The following is a 12940-nucleotide window of genomic DNA, read 5'->3' as shown; positions in this document are numbered from 1 at the left end:
TACCATCAGAGTATATTTTAAAGGAAATTTCTGAGAGTTTTGTAGAACTGCCTCTCTTGTAGTCTATGGCATAAGAACAAAGGCTGTCGTAGCCACAAAAAGTAGTACCTAAAGTTTGGAGGACTATGTGGGCCAACTTGTCAGCTATACTCAAACCTCCCTCTCCCACTCACCCTCATGTATCATGAAAAACGTTTTTTCCCTGCATCCTCTCACTTAAGTGCTGGGCATATATCCACATTGTGAATGCAAATTTTGAAGGTGATTGCTCAGAAACGGAATTTAGTCTTTCTGATGTTACTTGCTATGATGCCATAGTTACCAAGAAGAAAGGCGGCATTGTCTGTCTAGATGAGTCAGGGCCTGAGGGCTACTTTGTAGATGTGTGAAATTCCAATCTGGGATATAATCTGTGTCTAATAATAATAATAATAACAATTAATAATAGTAATATTAACTAAATCTAATAGAGTGAAGAGAAAAATAGCCACATCATCATTATTCCTTTATTTGACTCATGAGCTGGTTCTAGGAACAGCATGGGCTAATAATTCAAAACCAATTTTACGTGGCAGAAATTTCAGCTAATATTCCCTCTGGTCAGTTTTTCACTATGTATATCATTAGAGTAATGTGGCTTCGGTGATGTATTGTACTAAGGCATCATCTTTATGCTCTGTTGCTTTGATGTATGAGACTAACATGGAATCGTGGCACTCTGCCTTTATTGATATATAGTCACACTGGTCAGCAAGAATGGGTCTAAGTGTATGGTAATAGCTTTGTGTTCTTTTCTGTTAATATTCTCATTAAATACCCGTGGGAAAGAAGGTTGCTTTTAAATAGCTATGACAAAGGCAGCATTGCTACGACAAATGAGAAAGCAGCCCCACCCCTTTACCATATCTGGTGTCACTGCGCCGAGAGATTGTGCTAATGAATCCAGGGCAATGAGATCCAGCTCGACAAATGATACTGTAACTCCACTTTTGCATTAATAACGTTTAAGAATTTTGGTTATTAACCTCCCTCTTGGGCCCTGAAAAATGACTCTCAAATGCTGATGAAGGCGGTATCAAGTCTAGTAACAGCAGGAGCCTCTGCTCGCCTTATATATCATTCTACAGGAAAAGTTTTACACTATCACAAAAACTATAAGGGGTGGGGGGAAGGGAGGAAAAATGGTGAAAACAGCCAGTGTTTCTGTAGCACCTGCTTCTTCACTGAAGTGTTAAGTCTTTTCTTCTTCTTATTATTTTTTATAAATGATAGATTTAACTGCAGGTGTTACTTTTAATTTATTGTGATAGGACAGGGCTCTTTCTTAAGCATCTGCTTTCATGGCATTGTTATACCAGTAGTCCTGGATCTGGGGTCAGACTCTCAATTTCCGTGGTCTGAGAACTCTCTTGAGTTCTGCTTGGTGGGCTGCTTTACTATGTCACCACTTAGGGTTTTGGTCTGTGGGGTCTAGCATGGTGTCATCACATTGAGGTATCTGAGACTGCTGATCACGGACCCACGATATCTATATTCTGCTTTGCATATCTGAACAGTTAGTTCAGATGAGTTTGTTTTGCTTTTCTGAATGGTTCAGCCAGGCTTAACCCAGATTGAAATTCTGGGATCAACTCTGCCACCTCTATGCCACTCCAGTGGTGTATGGGGCTGAGTGAGAGCCTCTGATGTAGAAGTAGCATAGGGATGACACAAGCTCCCTTATAGTGTCTCACCCCCACAAGCTCCAGGCTAAGATGCAAGGCAGGGATTGGGTTGAGGGTGGGAGGAGGCCTAGCCATAGTGCTTGGCACTATGGAGACCCTGAGATGCAGTGAGCCCATAGGCAGCCTGGAGGATGCTCTCACTTATGCTGAATGCTGTTTTGGCTGCCTTGCAAACTTGGTGGGGTAAAGCCACCTTTCCTCCCACGCTCTGTGGCCTGTATCTTCTGTGCTGTCTCTCTGATGCAACACAGATTTGGACCTTTATTTTAAGTATGCGTCAGGCCACTTCCTAAATGTGAAAAATATGCTGGTAAGTCAAATACAAATAAATGGAGAGTATATCATTTATTGACGGAACTTGTGATTAATTTCAGACTGACAGTACAGAAGCCAGCATGAATTTCAACTTCAAGACTGACTTCCCCAATCAGTGCAAATGCACAATCAAATAACTAGGAGCATTTACATATGCAATCAGAGAGATTATGCACACCTAATTTATCTGAATCAGGCCTTTAAACATACATATGTTTAATTTATTTAAAGAATATCCTGAAAAATATGAATGTGTGTTGGGGGTGGACTAGATGTTTTAAAATTAATGATGTTCCCCCAAGATCAAGGGGAAAAACATGTAGTATGGCTTATGGGAAATCCTGAAAAACCTAAAACCTTCACAACATTTTCAAATTACTTGTAAAAGGCTTTTTACATTTTTCTTTTTTTTTTTTTTTAAACAACACCTCTGACCCCTCCTCCAGCCAGTCCCCTAAATGTTAAAGGTCTTTTACTGGACACACAAAAAGAGGGAAATTTAGTTATAGATTATTGTTTTCATGCATAGCCCTGCTCATTATGCCTAGTGATTTGGGGCTAGATTCATAAAGGTATTTAGGCACCTAACTGCCTCTTTAGATGCCAAAGTCCAACATTTAGGCTCCCCGGACATTCATCAAACCACTGCTCAGGTGCCACCTAATCTTGTAGATGCCTTACTCCCCATAGGTGCTTAAGTTTCCACTGATGGGCACGCACAAAGACCTGATGCCGCCCTGCAGCTAATGAGCAGAATATCCAATAGCCCAGTGGTTAGTGTAGGTGACTCAGATTCCATCCTCCCTGTCTAACTTGGTGTAGGGACTTAAAGCCCAGGTCTCCCATGAGGATGCCCAGACATGGGTCATTCTCAGTCTCTCCACTATAGAGTCAATCTCTCTCTTTCTCCCCCTCCCTCCATGGCCTAATGAATATTTACGCATGGAAAGTGGGAAAGCTTCAACAGAAGAGAGTAAGAGAGACCCACCCCAGAGCAGCCTCTAGTGTGGTGGTTGGGGAAACTCTCCAGGATGGTGGGAGACGTGGATTAAAGTCTCTGCTCTTAATCAGGCACAGCAGGGATTTGAACTGGGTCTCCCACACCCTGGGTGAATTCTCAGTCCACTGGACTATTCACTATTGGAGTCAGGTGGCATCTCTATGGTTTTTCATGAGAAAGGGCTGACCTGGAGAAAGTTCATGGATGAAAGTCCTAAACAGAGAGAGGCACCTTCTTCTGGCTTGTCAGTCAGGACATGTCTAACTGTAGCTGGGAACCTGCTTCTCAGCTCCAGTAGACAGACTCACTAGCTCTGCTTGAGCAAGCACAATAAAATAGCAGTGTAGACAGGGATAGCACAAGGGGCAGGGCTTGGGCTAGCCAGCCAAATATGTATCCAGGGGGTCTGGGTGGGTCTGTACTTGTGCGGCTAGCCTGAGCTGCTGCCTGTGCTATCCCCCGCTATGCTGCTATTTCTAGCATGAGAGCTCGAACAGAGCTAGCGTGTGTCTGTGTATCCAAGCTGGGAAGCATGCTCCCCGTTGCAGTGTAGATGTTCCCACAGATGCTTAAATACCTTTGTGGATTTGGGCCCCAAATCCACCCTCATCCTTGGCATTTGACTCCTGGCAGTTACTCACTCCTCTTGCTGGCTTCTGAGAATCCCTGTTTGTCAGCTTCTGAAGATAGACTCAATTGTGGGCACAAATTTTGAGGACAGAGAGTTTGCCAGCCCTGCACGTGGCTTAAAATACCTACAGCAGAGAATCATTAAAGGTAGGAGAAACAGGTTTGTCTTTGGGTTGAAGATTCTAAAGATTAATGGTATGTGGGCTTTGTTCGTATGTGTGTGTTCGTATGTGCCCATGGTGATGGGCAAGGCATGATCGTTTCAGTAGATGTTAAGTTATGCCATACAAGCTCTCTACTAATTTCCTAGGGCCAGATTTTAGCTAGCCCTTTCTTGAGTGCATAGGGGAGGGTTCAATAGTTCCATTACCAATCCAGGTTCCATGGAAGAGTCCTGTACTTAATAGATAAAAATCAATGCCTCGTTAAGGTAAAAGAACAACAAATCCTTTCGAAATAAGTAACTTTGTAAAATATTTCCCTATAAATAATATCAGTTTAACTTTGGAATCTTCTATTAGTTTTACAACATATAAAGGTTAAAGGGCTCTATGGATGTGATTTATTCAGGGCAAGGCTATAGATTGGTGACTTGTGTGAGAACAAAGTCATTTGAAGCTTAAGAAATGGGCTGCAAATTTGTATACACAAAGCGAATTGACCACTTAATTCATGCAGTCCCACAAGAGAGGAAAAATAATTAGGATACAGGCTCCAAAAGCTGGGCAGAAAATTGCCTTTTAGGTAGCTGTCTTGTTTTCATTGATAATCATAAATAAATCATCATCTACATGTTATCATATGCAAAGAAGAGGGGGGGAATGTTGGAAGTTAAATTCTTGTTTCTCTAAATGTCTTTTGACTTTGCAACATACCAGAAACGGTCTTAATATTCCAACACTATACCAACTAATTGCATAATGCTGACAGTAATATACTGATTCCTCAAGGGGATCTGAGTTTTAATCCGGTCGTATTAATTTTCCCTTGAAACAGCAGAAGTAATTTAAGCAGTCTTTCTGCCTAGTTACAAAATAATCCATTTGGAAAATTGAATTGTGTAATTTGTAATTGTTCTCTGAGCTCGCTAATGCAAAACTATATTGGTAGCAAATTAAACATTTAAAGTATGACCACTCTGCTAATCACTGGTTGTTAAACATTTATTTTAATGAATACTATCACTTATTATAAATAGAGTGTCTGGTCTGAGACTTGAAAAAAGTTGGCAGGGCATTTTTGGCATCTTTATTGGACTGTCATACATCAAGATTTATCAGGCGTATTATGGTGTATATAGTGTATATGTGCCATTCCTTACTGTGAAGTGACAAGTAGTATAAAGCTGGTAGCCAGTGGTTATGGATCTCAAGCACAGCTCAAATGAACATGTGAGCCAAGGGACTAGTTCTGAGAATGATAGAGTTGGTGATAAGTCCTAATAATTCCAGTCTCAAAATTCAGTAGGTGGTTTTAGCCATAATCCTTCTATAAGCCAGAATTGGAAGCCTTATGAAATGTAATATCATTTTTGTCAGATGTCAAACCATAACACACTTGTATCTTTGTGTGCATGCAGCTTTGCACATGCAGAGATGGAGGCTAATGGTTGATAATTTACCCCTTTCAGAAAGGTATGATATATTTGGCCCTCTAAACATTTAAAAACTGTTTATGCCCACAGGTGCTAGGATTGTTAGCAGGTGTTTGTGACTGTAAAAGCAGGTGCAAGTAAGAGTACATATAATTTTTTTGCACCCATACATGGAGGCTGGAGTAGAGTTCCAGCTGCAAATGTACTCCTCCTAATTTTCTGTTAGAATACTGGCACTTTCTTACTTACATATGAAGTGTATATGGGTCAACACCAGAAGCACGTTGTGAAGTAGTTCTGAAGCAGTTGAAACAGTTCATGGAGTTCATGTACTGCTATTCATATGCATGAACGAGCTTTGGGGGGGTCGTTTTATAGGAAGAAGTACTCTGCCTTCCTCCCTCAGAAAATCTTGTGAGGGAATAAAATAGAAAATAAAAAGACACTCCGAGGAATTTTAAATCTAACTCAGGGTACGGTGAGTACATGCACACAAATCCACAGCCTATGCATAAGCTTGGACAATATGTTGTGCAATTTGGGAGTGCACCTATTTTTGAAAATTGGGACTTAATTTTGAGTTCCTTGGTTTTTAGATGCCAGATTTTAGACCCATAGGCCTGATTTTTTTAAAAAAAGCCAAATACCTACAGCTTCAGTAGCTGCAGACCCTTAGTACTTTTCAAAAATTAAGCCCTAGGGGTGAAATCCTGACCCAATTGAAGTCAATGGCAATAGAAAACCAATGGATTTCATACAGTGTGTAAGCTGGGCATTTACAAACAGAAGCCATGACAGATTTTACAATCGCATGCAGTATTTTCCGGGACTATTATATTAACTTTATGAATGTTATATGGATCATTGTGCACCAGGGATCGTATTCTACTCCATGAGCTAGGGTTACCAAAGCTCCTCCAGGAGCTAAACACAATGGGGGTCATTACTGCAGTCTCTCGAATGTAGACTACTCCAGAGAAGTACCATCGCATGGGGTTGTTTTTGTGTATTGGTTTAAATATGTACCAGAGGCTCAAGGACAAAGAAAGACTTTTTGGTATAAAAGACTGAGTTTAACCTGCCAGAGGTGCCTTCATTTTGATTGAACAAAAATGGACACAACCTTTTATCCAAACCCTGCTGAAAGGTTGGTGGGACTTTGACTTGCCAGATTTGTGAAGTCATACGATGAAAAACTGCTATATTACAAATGCCAGTCTGTATGTAGATTCACTGTTGCTGACAGGTCCTGTAGCATGTACACACCAGACAGATACAAAGGGAAATACTTAAGATTAACAATGGTACTTGACAGTGGAAACATACCAGCAGTAGAACAAAACAGGCCAGCTGACCAAGAGGGGCTTAAATAAAGAAACAGAGGAACTGGTGGCCAGAGAGGAAGAGGTAGGATGGGGCAGGAGAGCAGAAGGTCACAGAAGCTGGGTGAGGGGCACCATGAGTGAGAGAGACCAGCTAGCATACCACCGCCTGTATGAGGAGGGAACACTTTGTTTTCCTGGACCCCGATGTTTCCCAAGGGCTCACGAGGGAAGTGTGAGCTAGAAAGTGTGGGACATTGCGGTTTCAGAGGTTTGTTCTTTTGTATGATCCGTGCTTCCCTGTTCTTGACATGATTACGAGTAAAAGAGTATAAAGGCTTTGGATTGTGCAAAGTGTGTGTGTGTGTGCTGACTGCTCGACAACTACTTTATGCCCTGAGGGTGTTAAACTGTAAACTAGGACCTTCATACTTTTTGGATGGAGTTAAGGGAAAGGAGTGTGTTTAATTAACTGGGGTATCTCGTGGGGTGTCACTGCTGGTCCTGGGGCTAAGGCAGGAGACTGATCAGGTAGCAGACTGAGTCAGTACCCAGGAAATATGCCAGGCTGGCAAAAGGAGGAACCAGCGCTGCAGCTCTAGAAGTCTGACAAACCCCAGGGGATCCAGAGCCCAAGGCAGGACATTTGTCTGGTTTTAAGTCCTGTTTTTGGAAAGGAGGCCATTTTGCAGAGTGTACTGCTCCGCCCCATCTGGCGTGACCTCACATACATGGTGCGGGGTCACACCACTCCAGAAGTACTGCAATGTCTAGTATTCTGGGAATGCATCAGTGGCCACTCTACAGAACACAGAGGCTTAGATATCACTCACAGCAGTCCTAGGTAGTGCTTGCTAGGACCCGTAATGACTTGTAACCACTGGAGTATATCAGTCATAGCCCTTGGAGAGACAGCAACACATGGAGCCTAGACTTTTGATCAGATCTGCTGGGGAGAACCTCTCTGAGTATCAGAAGGCTGCAAGCCTAAAGCCCTGGTCAGGAGAGAGTGGAACATGGGTCCCTGTTCAGTGAGAGTGATTGTTGGAGACCTAAGAGGGCATGGTTTGAGCAGGTCACAGGTGCAGTTACCCTGAAACTGTGGCAAACATCCACAATTAGTGGCCACTTTTGAAAACATTGGCCTTAATTTCTTTGTGTCTCAGTTTTCCTATTTCTAAAAATGGGAGTTGGTACAGTAATTATCATTATCTGAAAGAACTGCTGAGGATTAACTAATTAATGTTAGCACAGCACAAATCATGCATATGAAAATACATTTGCTGTGAAAGAATCTGAGTCAAGGAGAGTTAGTAAGATGCAGAAAAGAAAAATAGTATTAGTAACAATAATAAACAACACCAAGTAAGAAGGTGACACAAGTCACCCTCAAAGAAACCAGGAAAAATTCAGTCACAAATATTTCCAGTCATTTTCAGACTTCTTCATCAGCCGTTCTTGCCAAAAAGCACAATACTAAAGATGTTAGCAGTCTGTCACTTTTCAACATAGATTGAGCATACTTGTGCCAGGCCATTTGCACCATCTGCCACACAAGTGTCAGCTGAAGGAAGACTGCCTGGATACCTGGAGGAGGAGATGATGATGATGATGATGATGGCTTGTTGAGGGATTTAGTAGCTCAGTTATCAAGAGGTCTTTACATAGTTTCCCCCTCAGATACACAGGTGCAATTTTGAGCCTAAAGAACATGGATAACCCAATGGCTAAAGTTAGATCTTAAAAGAAGGGGGTGTTCCCATGTTGGAATGTGTCTGTCTTCTTTGTCATCTCTTACATGTTCAGTAACAATTCCAAAAATAAAAATGTAGCTGTGAAGAATAAAAGAGAAACAGCAGAGACTTCTGCTGCACAGCTCAGGCTACATAAAATGGCAGCCTTGAAAGCAAAGCACACAAAAAGTAAGTCTTCTGGCTGAAGAGTCTGGAAGTAGAGAATTGAAGAGTTGATCTGTGAAGGGATGTTGGTGGTTAATACTTCACAACAAATCATTTGTGTAATTCACGGTCCAAATGACACCCATAGTGCTTGGTTTCTTCAAGTTATTTTTCTCATTGTGTTTATGAAACCTTGCACCAAAAAAGAATTAGAGTTGAAGCCAGCTGGGAAGAGAAGGAATGATGTGCACATTATCATAGATATTTGGTCTAGGACCAGAGGTCAAAATTGTGGATTATACATCTATCACAGCACACAGGGTAATGTTTCCACTGCAGCCTGTTCAGATTTACAAAACCAAATATAATCAGAAAATGTTCATAGCTACAAGTAAAGGATTTCAGAAAGACCATACTGTGTGAAATGCCTCCTGCCCAAACTAAGTTTCCAGTGCAGTTTTCTCTAAAGTTTGGTAGCTGTTGATAAATTTTATCTATGGTGCTAATCTTTCTACATTTTTGTTTACTATCTAACTTCAGTTATAACTATGGGTTTTTTCTTCAGTATAATATCTGAAGTCTCATTTAAATCTATGGCAAAGTTCCTACTGACTTCAATATTCCCAAGATTTGTCCTAAAGGGTGAAATTTACCCCATGCATGACCAGCAGAAGGCCCATCTGAAAGCCTTCAAAATAAACTTTCTACCAACCACGCCAATCTGTATTCCATATATTTTCCTCCTCTGATCTAATATTGGTGTGAAGAAGAATTTGTTTTGTTCATTAGGATTAATGTTTCTTGATAACCATTAAAGCAAAATTGGTTAGTATGGGCACTATGAAGGTAATCATGATGAGAGATAGATAATAGTATAAATAGTCTTTGCTTTGTGATATAGTACGCTCATAAAGAGCAAATGTGAAAGGAAAAAGGAACCAAATGAAAACAAATGTTGCTGTTCAAATGGATGAACTTTGGCATTTCAAGCATGAATTGAAGTGTACTAAATTACTATTGAAATCTATTGCTCTGCCTTTTGGATTACCACAGTAGTTCTTCATAACTGCATGACCTTTGAGATGAATTGATAATGTCAGTACTTTTTTTTCCCCCATCCTCAGTTGTATATTCTTCCCAAACTCCATAGTCATGATATGCTGAACAACTGAAAACCCATGTTTAAATTTATACACGGTTCGCTCAAAAATCTTATTTACATAAAAAAGAATTCCATTTGAAACTTCTAAGAGCCTAGTCACCTGACTACAGTGCTCCTTGCTCTTTGCTAGGCCTGTGGAAGAGAGACTTTTGAACCCCAATCTACCAATGCATTTAAGCGCATGTTTTAATGGTAAGCATGTGCTAAGTCCCATTTAAGATGATGAAGGCTGATATCTTGCATCCAATCTGCAGGCATTGGATTCTTCCATGGTAGCTCTGGTGTTGTACTTTGTGGCTTCAGCAAAAAGTTCTCTCAATGGCACAGGATCCTCAGTAGAGGGGAACTACTACATATAAGTCCCTTGAGCAAAGTCCTTGCCATTTTGGATGCACTCCATGGCACAAGATAGGGTTCCCCTCTCTTCTTTGTCAGTTCAGTTCCACTACTCAATAGATTTTGAGTTTGTGGCCAGTTTGGTGGCTCCCAAAGTGTCACTGGAGGAATTACTGGTAGAAAGATTATGCAAATGAAGCTTTCTCTGCAACCATACTTTCCCTATTCACCAATAGATGGGGACAGAGAGCTTCTTCCCCTGGGACATGCCTCCTGAGTTCTAGGTAAATAGCTTATGCAAATGAAGCAGCTCTGGGGCCATTCTTTCCCCTGTTCAACAACAGAGGGGAACAGAGAGCTCCTTATTCTCTAAAGCAGTGGTGGGCAACCTGCAGCCCGCAGCCCATCAGGATATTTTGCTAGCGGGCCACGAGATAGTGTTTACATTGACCGTCCACAGGAACAGCCACCCGCAGCTCCCAGTGGCTATGGTTCGCAGTTCCCGTCCAATGGGAGCTGCAGGAAGCAGTGGCCAGCCCACGCCGCTTCCTGGAGCTCTCATTGGCTGGGTACGGCAAACCGCGGCCACTGAGAACTGCGGGTGGCCATGCCTGTGGACGATCAATGTAAACACTGCCTTGCAGCCCGCCAGCGGATTACCCTGATGGACCACTGCTTAAAGCATTAGGCCACAGTGCTTATATTGATATTATTGTTAATATACATCAGGGAAACCACTGTGAATCATCATATATCCCATTATGAAACCCCCTTATCCACACTAAATAATACATTATTCTGCAGTTAATACATTGATTTGTAAGCTACTGCTCAGCATGAGTACAGATAGCAGAATCTGGCCTTTATGAATGTGTAGAGAATATTTGGAAACTGAAGACTTTATTCTGGAAAGCTTTTCTCTGGATGTGTCAAGTCTAATGTAAATCATTGAAAGAATGCATATACCAGCTTCTGGCAACAGTCTTTCTCCATGGTCTGGTCCTCTACCAACCACAAGATGAAGGCTACATTATTTCAGAGATGCCATATCAGTGAATTAGGTTATTTCACCTTTTTGTGATCATGGATTCAAATTCTGTAGACAAAAAACACCCAGTAACATCAGTCTGGCGAAGGCCCAGTAACTGGAGTTGTGAAGGGAATTCTACAATGTAGAGCAATGCTATTCACACAGGCCTAAGCCCACCGGTAGGGAAGGAGCTATAATACCATCTCTGTGTGGCCACTAATCTTGCACAAATCTTGAGCTGCCTCCATGTTGTGGTTTTGAACAATGGGGAGAACTAAAGCAGGCTTAACGACTTCAGGAAGTGGGCTCTTCCCTGTGTTCTATCTAATGCTATATGGTAAATGATAAGAGTAGTGCATTCTATGTAATACTGTAGCAAACTATTTAATGGGTCAGATTCTACCATTCTCTACTCAACATGAGTAATAATTTACTCCACCATTAGTCCCATTTTCTTCAGAGGAATTACTCCGAGAGAGTAAAGTACTATTCATTGTGAGTAAGAGAGGGAGCGAGAAGGAAATATTAGAAGTTGAACTTGGCAGCTGATAATTTGCAGTTCACCTGTAATGGGAAGAGGTGGGAGGGGAATACATATTGACAGATTTCTTATTTTTATCAAAATGTTTGTTAGTGTCTTGTTAGCATCAGGAATGCTCTTCCATCATGGGCTCTCTCACCATAGCTTTCCCTGTAAAAGTGGGAAGAGATCTTGCAAATTAAGCACAATTACATTATCCTGTTTAAAGCAAATGTCAAGATTGATTCTAAAACCCATAGGCAAGAAAGACTGAGTTCTGAATTCAGCCACTTGGAGGTGAGACTTAGCAGCTGGCTTAGTGTTTGTGTGATGATCCTCCTGACTCTTTTTCTGCCGCTTCTCAATGAAGTCTGAGTCCAGACACAGGTTTCAGCCAATGCATTGCTTTTTTTTATTTTGGAGGCTGCTCACAATGCACCCATCACTTTGCTACTTTCCTCATTCTCCTTCAGGAGAGGTTAGCTTTCAAAGATTTTCCTCCTATAGAGCTGTTCTCTCTCTCTCTCTCTTGCCAGAAGGGAACATGCAATAGAACTGCTTTGAGGAGGAACTGGGTCAGACAGGGTCAGTGGGAGCCTAAGGCTCATTTGGATATTTGTCTCTCACTTCTTTATAAATAGATTGTAATGTCTTTAGTTTTTCAGTATTGTAGAGAACCAGCCCACAATGGTTAAAAGACAAGTGAAATTTTCCACTGGGATGTAATGTTGCTCAATGTTACAATACCCTTTCAGTAATTCTCAGAGAACTAGGAAAACCTGGACAATGATGGTGCAAGCTGTCTTTGGAGAGAACAGGTCTAGCAGCCACATCCTTCCTCTTTCTGATGAAATTACCAAAAAAATGCACCAGTGGAGGGAGTGGCTGAAGTTCATGTTCAGATGGTTATTTTGGCAGTGAAAATGTTGAGGTGTAAAGCCAAGATTTTTCCAAAACAGAAGCCTAAAAATGTAGTCCCCTGATTCCATATTTAGCCACTCCCCTGAGTGTTAATAGTGCAGAGCAACCAACAGTTATCACTGAGCCAAATTTTAGGCTCTTTTTTTGTCAAAATCTTAGTCCAGGCTGGAAAATAGGGCTCTTTGTGTAGAAATGTTAAAAATCACCTGTTGTCTGCTGAAGCTGTCTACTAGAGCTGAACAGAAAATGGGAGATTTCCACAGGGGAGGGAGAAATCAACTTTGCATTGAAAAAATGAAAACCGGAAAATCAAAACTTTTTCAGTTTTTATCAACCAAAGCCTGGAAATCTCTGGCTAAAAACTACTGAAAACCATATTTTTGAGGGGTGGAGAGGACTTAAACATTTTGGTTTTTAGGTTTTTGTATTTCTGACAAAAAATTGAAAATTTTCAAAGAACGTAGGACATAAGACTGGCAGGGATCTCC

The 12940-nt window shown here is 41.3% G+C and overlaps 1 protein-coding gene across 2 annotated transcripts in view; it reads left to right on the top strand.

The window, feature by feature from the left end:
* DOK5 (docking protein 5) overlaps positions 1–12940 on the top strand; it is an 86053-nt gene that overhangs the window by 48300 nt on the left and 24813 nt on the right. The window lies entirely within an intron of this gene.

Source organism: Mauremys mutica, chromosome 13 (assembly GCF_020497125.1).
Source record: "Mauremys mutica isolate MM-2020 ecotype Southern chromosome 13, ASM2049712v1, whole genome shotgun sequence".
In the NCBI taxonomy this organism is placed as follows: Eukaryota; Metazoa; Chordata; order Testudines; family Geoemydidae; genus Mauremys; species Mauremys mutica.
This window is presented reverse-complemented; position numbering and strand designations above follow the sequence as displayed.